At 42.2% G+C, this 9,913-nt stretch overlaps 1 long non-coding RNA gene across 1 annotated transcript; it reads right to left on the bottom strand.

Annotated features, from left to right (window-relative positions):
- Positions 1 to 477: 477 nt before the first annotated feature.
- On the bottom strand, positions 478 to 1,174 carry LOC138353034 (uncharacterized). Its single transcript, XR_011223016.1, has 2 exons — positions 1,058 to 1,174; positions 478 to 513 (listed from the first exon to the last, which is right to left on the bottom strand). It is a non-coding gene; the product is annotated as an uncharacterized lncRNA (long non-coding RNA).
- Between the last annotated feature and the right edge of the window lie 8,739 nt (positions 1,175 to 9,913).

Raw genomic sequence — 9,913 nt, 5'->3', positions numbered from 1 at the left:
GATGTACTTGTCTTACCTAGTTTAATAGTTTAAGAGATCTACTGATAGTTATATCATTAAAGTATAATTACTAACTAATGGAAATTAAAAAAATACAAAATAACACAAAAATACTTATATAATGCACATTACTTTATTATTAACATCAATAAGTACAGTATTCACCAAAATTAAAATGTTAATACTAATTAATTATCAAATGGCTTAAAATCTGTTTATTTGTGGGACAATTTAAAACCTAACAGAATGGATATTAATACAATATGATACAATTCTAATTGAAGAAATAACAGAATGCATGAAATACTTACAGATTTTTTCATGGCTTTAAATGATCTGCAAAGCTTTTGATGCTTAGCAGCTCTTCGACCCATTTCCTTATATTTCTCCTCCCGCTCTACATCACCTTACGCTTTTCATCTATAAAGCTGTGTCCACAGTTGCAGAAATGTCGACGAACACTAATGACATTACTGCAGATGGGACAACACCGCTGGAAAGGTTTCTTCTGGCCTGTAAATAAAGATAATCTGGGCAATCATAAAAAGAGTAAAATGTTTAAAATGTAATACAGTGGTACAAAAAACACAGTAGCAGCATAATGAAAGAGCACAAAGCAGTACAGTGCTACAGAAGACTGAGCGGAGAATTATGATTGTATTATTGAGAACCTGTACAGCACCAGATTTTATTAATTACACAAGTAAACCAAATTTAATATGTTTAAATAAGAAGAATAATCTGGAATTTTCAATGTAAATCAAAATTGCAACTTTTGTACTGCAAATAATTTAATTGTGAATCAAATATTTATTTGACTAAGTTTTTTGATCTTCCAATAATATTAAATTAATATTCAACTTAACTAACATTTTGTGGTATTAATAAAGTTTGAAATAGATATGCAATTTTAACAGACAAAATTGACAAAACAAAATTAAGATTTTATACTCTATATCTAATGATAATATGATAATACACCCAAATAAAATTAATAACTACAAAAATAAAATTTAAAGTATATATATAAACAAATCACAATTATAATGTAACTTACTTGAATTACTGGAAGCCATTGCTGTAATGTTCTCTCAGATAGAATTGTTGACAATGTTGTAATGTTGCAATTGATAATGTTGTCTGATTTAAATTTTACCTAAAAAAACAAAAATATTTTAATAACAGATATACAATAGCATCAGTTTAGATTATATAAAAAAACAAAAATGCATATTTTTCATATATATTTTCATGTATATTTTTCTACCTTGCATATAAATGCAAGGTAGAATACATATATGCACCACTAAGATGGTGATGCATGTATTTTATACACATTTGAACAATGAAACTCTACAGATGATACAGAAGACACAAGAAAATTGGCACTGTAGGAGACATTGAAAAAACAGAAATAACAGTGATAAGTTACAGGTGCTGAAGAATGGTAGAAACGAGGAAATTAAATGAAACAAGGAACACAGGACACAATCAGACCTACTCTAAGAAGGAAAAAACATGCAAGAGATCTGAGAATTACGACGTCTGACGACCTCACACTTTGTGAACATAACCGAGCAAATATAGTGGCGGCCAGAAAAATAATGGGATGGTTTATGAGAATGTTAAAATTCAAAGACCCCACCCGCAGTAATGCTAATACTATTCAAATAACTGGTGCTGTCCCATCTTGAGTATTGCTCGGTACTGACTCCCCCTTTCTGAACAGGAGAAATCTCTGAATTAGAGGAAATAAAGAGACCATAAACAGCAAACATATAAATGATAAAACATCTAAATAATTGAGACCGTCTCAAAGCTCTCAAAATGTACTCTCTGGACAGGAGACAAGAATGGTATCAAATAATACATATATGTAAGTTACTAGAGGGCCAGGTCCCAAATTTGCACAGCATAATATAACAACATACTGGAGCTAAAGATACAGAAGGAAATTAATAATAGGTGTCATAGGTACAATCAGAGAGCAGAGTCTTAACAGTGGGGGTTCAAGGGCTGTTTGCTAGGCTAGGCAAGGGTAGACTAGGCTTGGCTAGTGTTGGCTAGGTTATGCTAGGAAGAAGTAGGCTAGGCTGATTTACTCCACCAGTAATTGGCGGCTGTCTAATTACAAGCTACCACAACCTACACAAGCTTCACATAGCTTCCTGGCAATACGTTAGTAATGAATAAATAAGATATATTTACTCATTATAATGTTGGTACTGAATGTACAACACGAAAAAACATAATTTTAATATGAAAAAGTATCTTTTTATAAAGAAATTAGACGAAAATAAAGAACTGGTGACACCAAATAAAGTCGACGATCCAAGCGTCGGTTAGGTTAGGTTAGGTTAGATTTGGTTAGGTTTGATTAGGTTAGGTTAGGTTAGGTCAGCCTAACATATCATATTTATTCATTACTAACGTATTGCCAGGAAGCTTTGTGAAGCTTGTGTAGCTTGTGGTAGCTTGTGGTAATTAGACAGACCCGTAATTGGGGGGAAAGGGGGGAGGGGGGAACCTCAATATAAGCCTAATTTGTAGCTTCCTGTTCTCCGACACAATGATTTATTTTACGTCAGGCTTTCAGCACAGCCGCATAAAAAAACATGGTTATTTATTTATTTTTATACGAGAAGGTACACTGGGGGTTAAGAGAGAAAATAGGAATAATGATGATTTTACAATCTTGCCCGAAACGCTATGCGTACTAGTGGCTTTAGGTATTGTATGTACTAACTCTATCTATAAATCAAACAGAATGTTTGTACTGTAACTCTACATCTATGTATATATTTTTCCTAAATAAATTATTATTATCATTGTAAAGCCACTAGCACGCATAGCGTTTCGGGCAAAGATCCCGTACCCAGAAGCTGGGGACCTTTTTGTTGCCCTGTGACATACTTAGTCATAGGGCAACAAATTATTATTATTGGGTAATTATTAAATTAGGGTATTATTGACACGACAAGTATAATCGACGTAGTTTTTATATATGTTGCCGGTCGAACACATCCTTATGTGACGTTTTATACTTATGTTCTTCTAGAACATTCTATTGCGAACACATTGGTACAAAAATGAAATACGTACATCGAAAACTAATGTCAGAACAGTGACAAGAGTATACACTTTTAAATATGGCCGCTCGATCGCCGATACACTAATTTCATTTGGGGAAATTTATTTTTTCATACGCCGTTTCGCAACAATTATTTATGTCTGATATAAACGTTGCAAAAGAAGTTTAGGATTAAGTAACATAATACACATTAAAAAAATAATACATTAATACCTAAACAGTTTGTAAATACAGTGATAAATTGTGCCAAACATTACACAATATTATTTACTAAGAAGCGTATGACAACTCAAAACGGCATGATTTCAACAGGATTTTTTTATAGTTGTCAAAAATCTCTGATTTTAATTATCAAGTATTTGTCACAATGTATTTTATATAATTATGAGGCAGTGGAACGACCAAATTGTTCTGTATTATAAATGCATAATGCTAAATTTCTATATACATAACAGTAAAATAATGACCACCTACATTTAAGGATAACTAGGAAATAGTAACTGGAAACTTTATTTGAACGAAAATTCAATACCAAATTTCTTAGATTTTCTTAATATAAAGATCAACAGTAACGAATCTAATTCATTATGGACAAATTAACAAAAAAAACATAATTTTCATTGAGGACCATGTATTAGAGCATACTTAGTCACTTATATATTAAAAGTATTGTGTTTTTTGAAACATTGGGGTTGTAAACAAACAGAACGGCCTACCCGAAAAGTCGTAACATAAGAAGTTGTACATGTTTGCTAATTTATTATTTGATAAATGATTATTACTAATTTACGACGACTATAGAGGTTTCCCATTAGTTAAATTACTGTAGTGTGACTAAATGCTACTACAAAACATATATAATCCTGGGAAAGTCACAATGACCAGCGACATTAAAGCATAAACGACTAAATAGTAACAGGAAACTGTCGGCGAACGAAAAATTCATTTCCAAATTTATTAGATGTTTTCCTAAATATAAAGATCGATAGGCTGGAATTTTCTGGATTATGGCCTAATTAAGGCAAAAATATATATATTTTTACTTGAAGAACATATATCAGAGCATAGTCAGTGAGTTATAGAATAATAAGAGTGTGGTATTTCATTGTATAACAAGAGATAGTCCATGGAAGCGAAAATAGACGTAGTTTAAGACAAAATAACGTCCAAAATCAGCCGTAGAGTCAAACGTCAACTGTTGACGTTCTTTTTAAGAGGACAGGTTGGATGCTGAGGCTTAAGAAATGGATACAGAGGCTCAAGAGAGTGATGCAGAGGCTCAAGAGAGAGATGCAGAGGCATAAGAGAGTGATGCAGAGGCTCAAGAGAATGATGCAGAGGCTCAAGAGTGATGCAGAGGCTTAAGAGAGTGATGCAGAGGCTAAAGAGAGTGATGCAGAGGCTGAAGAGAATGATGTACAGGCTTAAGAGAGGGATGCAGAGGTTCAAGAGAATTATTCAGAGGCTCAAGAGAGTGATGCAGAAGACGAAGAGAGGGATGCAGAGGCTTACGAAAGCGATGCAGAAGCTCAAGAGAGTGATGCAGAGACTCAAGAGAGGGATGCAGAGGCTCAACAGAGTGATGCAGAGGCTCAACAGAGTGATGCAGAGGCTCAAGAGAGTGATGCAGAGGATCAAGAGAGTGATGCAGAGGCTCATGAGAGTGATGCAGAGGATCAAGAGAGGGATTCAGAGGCTTAAGAGAGTGATGCAAAGGCTGAAGAGAGTGTTGCAGAGGCCCAGGAGAGGGATGCAGAGGCTCAAGAGAGTGATGCAGAGACTCAAGAGAGTTATGCAGAGGCTTAAGAGAGTGATGCAGAGGCTTACGAGATTGATGAAGAGGCTCAAGAGAGGGATGTAGAGGCTCAAGAGAGTGATGCAGAGGCTCAAGAGAGTGATGCAGAGGCCTAGGAGAATGATGCTGAGGCTCAAGAGAGTGATGCAGAGGCTCAAGAGAGTGATGCAGAGGCCTAGGAGAATGATGCAGAGGCTCAAGAGAGGGATGCAGAGGCTCTCGTAAGCCTCTGAATCACTCTCTTGAGCCTCTGCATCCCTCTCTAGAACTCCTGCATCCCTCTCATGAGCCTCTGCATCCCTCTCTTGAGCCTTTCCATCACTCTCTTAGGCCTCTGCATCCCTCTCATGTGCCTCTGTATCCCTTACTTGAGCCTCTGCATCCCTCTCTTGAGCCTCTGCATCCTTCTCTTGGGCCTCTGCATCCCTCTCTTGAGCCTCTGCATCCTCTCTTAAGCCTCTGCATCCTTCTCTTAAGCCCCTGCATCACGCTCTTAAGCCTCTGCATCACTTTCTAGAGCCTCTGCATCACTCTCTTGAGCCTCTGCATCACTCTCTTGAGCCTCTGCATCACTTTCTTAAGGCTCTGCATCCCTCTCTTAAGCCTCTACATCAATCTCTTGAGCCTCTGCATCATCTCTTGAGCCTCTGCATCACTCTCTTAAGCCTCTGCCTTTCTCTCTTGAGCCTCTGCATCCCTCTCTGGAGCCTCAGCATCCCTCTCTTGAGCCTTTTGCAGCACTCTCTTGAGCCCCTGCATCATTCTCTTGAGCCTCTCCATCCCTCTCTTAAGCCTCTGCATCACTTTCTTGAGCCTTTGCATCCCTCTATTAAGCCTCTGCATCACTCTCTTGAGCCTCTGCATCACTCTCTAAACCTCTGCATCCCTCTATTGATCATCTGCATCAGTCTCTTGAGCCTCTGCATTATTCTCCTGAGCCTCTACATCCTTCTCTTAAGCCTCTACATCATTCTCTTGAGCCCCTGCATCACTCTCTTGAACCTCTGCATCACTCTCTTAAGCCTCTTCATCTCTCTCTCTTCAGCCTCTACATCACTCTCTCGATCCTCTGCATCACTCTCTTGAGCCTCTGCATCACACTCAATTGCCTCTGCATCATTCTCTTGAGCCTCTGCATCACTCTCCTGAGCCTCTGCATCACTCTCAAGTGCCTCTGCATCTTTCTCTTGTGCCTCTGCATCCCTCACTTTAGCCTCTGCATCCCTCTCTTGAGCCTCTGCATCCCTCTCTTGAGCCTCTGCACCACTCTCTTAAGCCTCTGCATCACTATCGTAAGCCTCTGCATCCCTCACTTGAGCCTCTGCATCCCTCTCTTGAGCCCCTGCATCCCTCTCTTGAGCCTCTGCATCCCTCTCTTGAGCCTCTGCATCCCTCTCTTAAGCCTCTGCATCACTCTCTTAAGCCTCTGCATCTCTCTCGTAAGCTTCTGAATCACTCTGTTGAGCCTCTGCATCACTCTCTTGAGCCTCTCCATCACTCTCTTGAGCCTCTGCATCCCTCTCTTAAGCCTCTGCATCATTCTCTTGAGCCTCTGCAACACTCTATTCAGCCTCTGCATCCCTCTATTAAGCCGTTGCATCATTCTCTTCAGCCTCTGCATTCCTCTCTTAAGCCTCTGCATCTCTTTCTTGATCCTCTGCATCCCTCTCTTAAGCCTCTGCATCATTCTCTTGAGCCCCTGCATCATTCTCTTGAGTCTCTGCATCCCTCTCTTAAGCCTCTGCATCATTCTCTTCAGCCTCTGCAATCCTCTCTTAAGCCTCTGAATCACTCTCTTGATCCTCTGCGTCCCTCTCTTAAGCCTCTGCATCACTCTCATCAGCCCCTGCATCATTCTCTTGAGCCTTTGCATCCCTCTCTTAAGGCTCTACATCATTCTCTTGTGCCTCTGCATCACTCTCTTGAACCTCTGCATCACTCTCCTAAGCCTCTGCATCTCTCTTGAGCCTCTGTATCCCTCTCTTGAGCCTCTGCATCAATCTCTTGAGCCTCTGCATCCCTCTCTTGAGCCTTTGCATCACTCTCTTGAGCCTCTGCATCCCTCTCTTGAGCCTCTGCATCCCTCTCTTAAGCCTCTGCAACACTCTCTTCAGCCTCTGCATCACTCTCTTGAGCCTTTGCATCACTCTCTTGAGCCTCTGCATCCCTCTCTTAAGCCTCTGCAACACTCTCTTCAGCCTCTGCATCACTCTCTTAAGCCTCTGCATCCCTTTTTTGTGCCTCTGCATCACTTTCTTAAGCCTCTGCATCCCTTTCATGAGCCTTTGTATCTCTCTCTTGAACTCCTGCATCCCTCTCATGAGCCTCTGCATCCCTCTCCTGAGTCTTTGCATCACTCTCTTAAGCCTCTGCATCCCTCTCTTGAGCCTCTGCGTCACTCTCAAGAGCCACTGCATCCCTCTCTTGTGCCTCTGCATCCCTCACTTGAGCCTCTGCATCCTTCTCTTGAGCCCCTGCATCCCTCTCTTGAGCCTCTGCATCCCTCGCTTGAGCCTCTGCATCCCTCTCTTAAGTCTCTGCATCACTCTCTTAAGCCTCTGCATCACTCTCTTAAGCCTCTGCATCACTCTCGTAAGTCTCTGAATCACTCTCTTGAGCCTCTGCATCACTCTCTTGAGCCCCTGCATCCCTCTTACAAGCCTCTGCATCACTCTCTTGAGCCTCTACATCACCCTCTTAGCCTCTGCATTACTCTCTTGAGCCTCTGTATCCTTCTCTTAAGCCTTTACATCATTCTCTTGTGCCTCTGCATCACTCTCTTGAACTTCTGCATCACTCTCTTAAGCCTCTACATCTCTCTCTTCAGCCTCTGCATCCCTCTCTTGAGCCTCTGCATCACTCTCTTGAGCCTCTGCATCACTCTCTTGAGCCCCTGTATCCCTCTTTCAAGCCTCTGCATCACTCTCTTGAGCCTCTGCATCACCCTCTTAAGCCTCTGCATTACTCTCTTGAGCCTCTGCATCCCTCTCTTAAGCCTCTGCATCACTCTCTTGAGCCCCTTCATCCCTCTTTCAAGCTTCTGCATCCCTCTCTTGAGCCTCTGTATCCCTCTCTTAAGCCTTTACATCATTCTCTTGTGCCTCTGCATCACTCTCTTGAACCTCTGCATCACTCTCTTTAGCCTCTGCATCTCTCTCTTCAGCCTCTACATCCCTCTCTTGAGCCTCTGCATCACTCTCTTGAGCCCCTTCATCCCTCTTTCAAGCTTCTGCATCCCTCTCTTGAGCCTCTGCATCCCTCTCTTATGCCTCTGCATCACTCTCTTCAGCCTCCATCACTCTCTTAAGCCTCTGAATCACACTCTTTAGCCTCTGCATCACTCTCTTGAGCCTCAGCATCCCTCTTTCAAGCCTCTGCATCACTCTCTTGAGCCTCTGCATCACCTTCTTAGCCTCTGCATTCCTCTCTTGAGCCTCTGCATCTCTCTCCTAAGCCTGTGCCTCACTCTCTTAAGCCTCTGCATCACTCTCTTGAGCCTCTGCATCCCTCTCTTGAGCCTCTGCATTACTCTCTTTAGCCTCTTCATCCTCTCTTGAGCCTCTGCAACACTCTCTTCAGCATCTGCATCATTCTCTTAAGCCTCTGAATCTCTCTCTTAAGCCTCTGCATCACTCTCTTAAGCCTTTGCATCACTCTCGTAAGCCTCTGAATCACTCTCTTGAGCCTCTGCATCACTCTCTTGAGCCCCTGCATCCCTCTTACAAGCCTCTGCATCACTCTCTTGAGCCTCTACATCACCCTCTTAAGCCTCTGCATCTCTCTCTTAAGCCTCTGCATCACTCTCTTAAGCCTCTGCATTACTCTCTTTAGCCTCTTCATCCCTCTCTTGAGCCTCTGCAACACTCTCTTCAGCATCTGCATCATTCTCTTAAGCCTCTGAATCTCTCTCTTGAGGCCTCTGCATAACTCTCTCGAGCCTCTGCATCACTCTCTTGATTCTCTGCATCGCTCTCGTAAGCTTCTGAATCACTCTCTTGAGCCTCTACATCCCTCTCTTAAGCCTCTGCATCCCTCTCTTAAGCCTCTGCATCACTCTCTTAAGCCTCTGCATCACTCTCTAGAGCCTCTTTATCACTCTCTTTAGCCTCTGCATCACACTCTTAAGCCTCTGCTTCCCTCTCCTGATCCTCTGCATCACTCTCTTGAGCCTCTGCATCACTCTCTTGATCGTCTGCATCACTATCTTGAGCCTCTGCATCACTCTCTTGAGCCTCTCTTTCACTCTCTTGAGCCTCTGCATCACTCTCTTGAGCCTCTGCATCACTCTCGTAAGCCTCTGCATCCCTCTCTTGATTCTCTGCATCACTCTCTTGAGCCTCTGCATCATGCTCTTGAGCCTCTGCATCCCTCTCTTAAGCCTCTACATCATTCTCTTGTGCCTCTTCATCACTCTTTTGAGCCTCTGCATCACTCTCTTAAGCCTCTGCATTTTTCTCTTGAGCCTCTGCATCACTCTCTTGAGCCTCTGCATCCCTCTCTGGAGCTTCAGCATCCCTCTCTTTAGCCTTTTGCAGCACTCGCTTGAGCTCTGCATCATTCTGTTGAGCCTCTGCATCGCTTTCTTAAGCCTCTGCATCACTATCTTGAGCCTCTGCATACCTCTATTAAGCCTCTGCATCACTCTCTTTAGCCTCTGCATCCCTCTCTTGAGCCTCTGCATCACTCTCTTAAGCCTCTGAATCACTCTCTTGAGCCTCTGCATCACTCTCTTGAGCCCCTGCATCACTCTCTTGATTCTCTGCATCGCTCTCGTAAGCCTCTGAATCACTCTCTTGAGCCTCTACATCCCTCTCTAAGCCTCTGCATCCCTCTCTTAAGCCTCTGCATCACTCTCTTAAGCCTCTGCATCACTCTCTAGAGCCTCTTTATCACTCTCTTTAGCCTCTGCATCACACTCTTAAGCCTCTGCTTCCCTCTCCTGATCCTCTGCATCACTCTCTTGAGCCTCTGCATCACTCTCTTGATCGTCTGCATCACTATCTTGACCCTCTGCATCACTCTCTTGA

The sequence above is a fragment of the Procambarus clarkii genome, chromosome 56 (genome assembly GCF_040958095.1).
Source record: "Procambarus clarkii isolate CNS0578487 chromosome 56, FALCON_Pclarkii_2.0, whole genome shotgun sequence".
Classification (NCBI taxonomy): Eukaryota; Metazoa; Arthropoda; class Malacostraca; order Decapoda; family Cambaridae; genus Procambarus; species Procambarus clarkii.
This window is presented reverse-complemented; position numbering and strand designations above follow the sequence as displayed.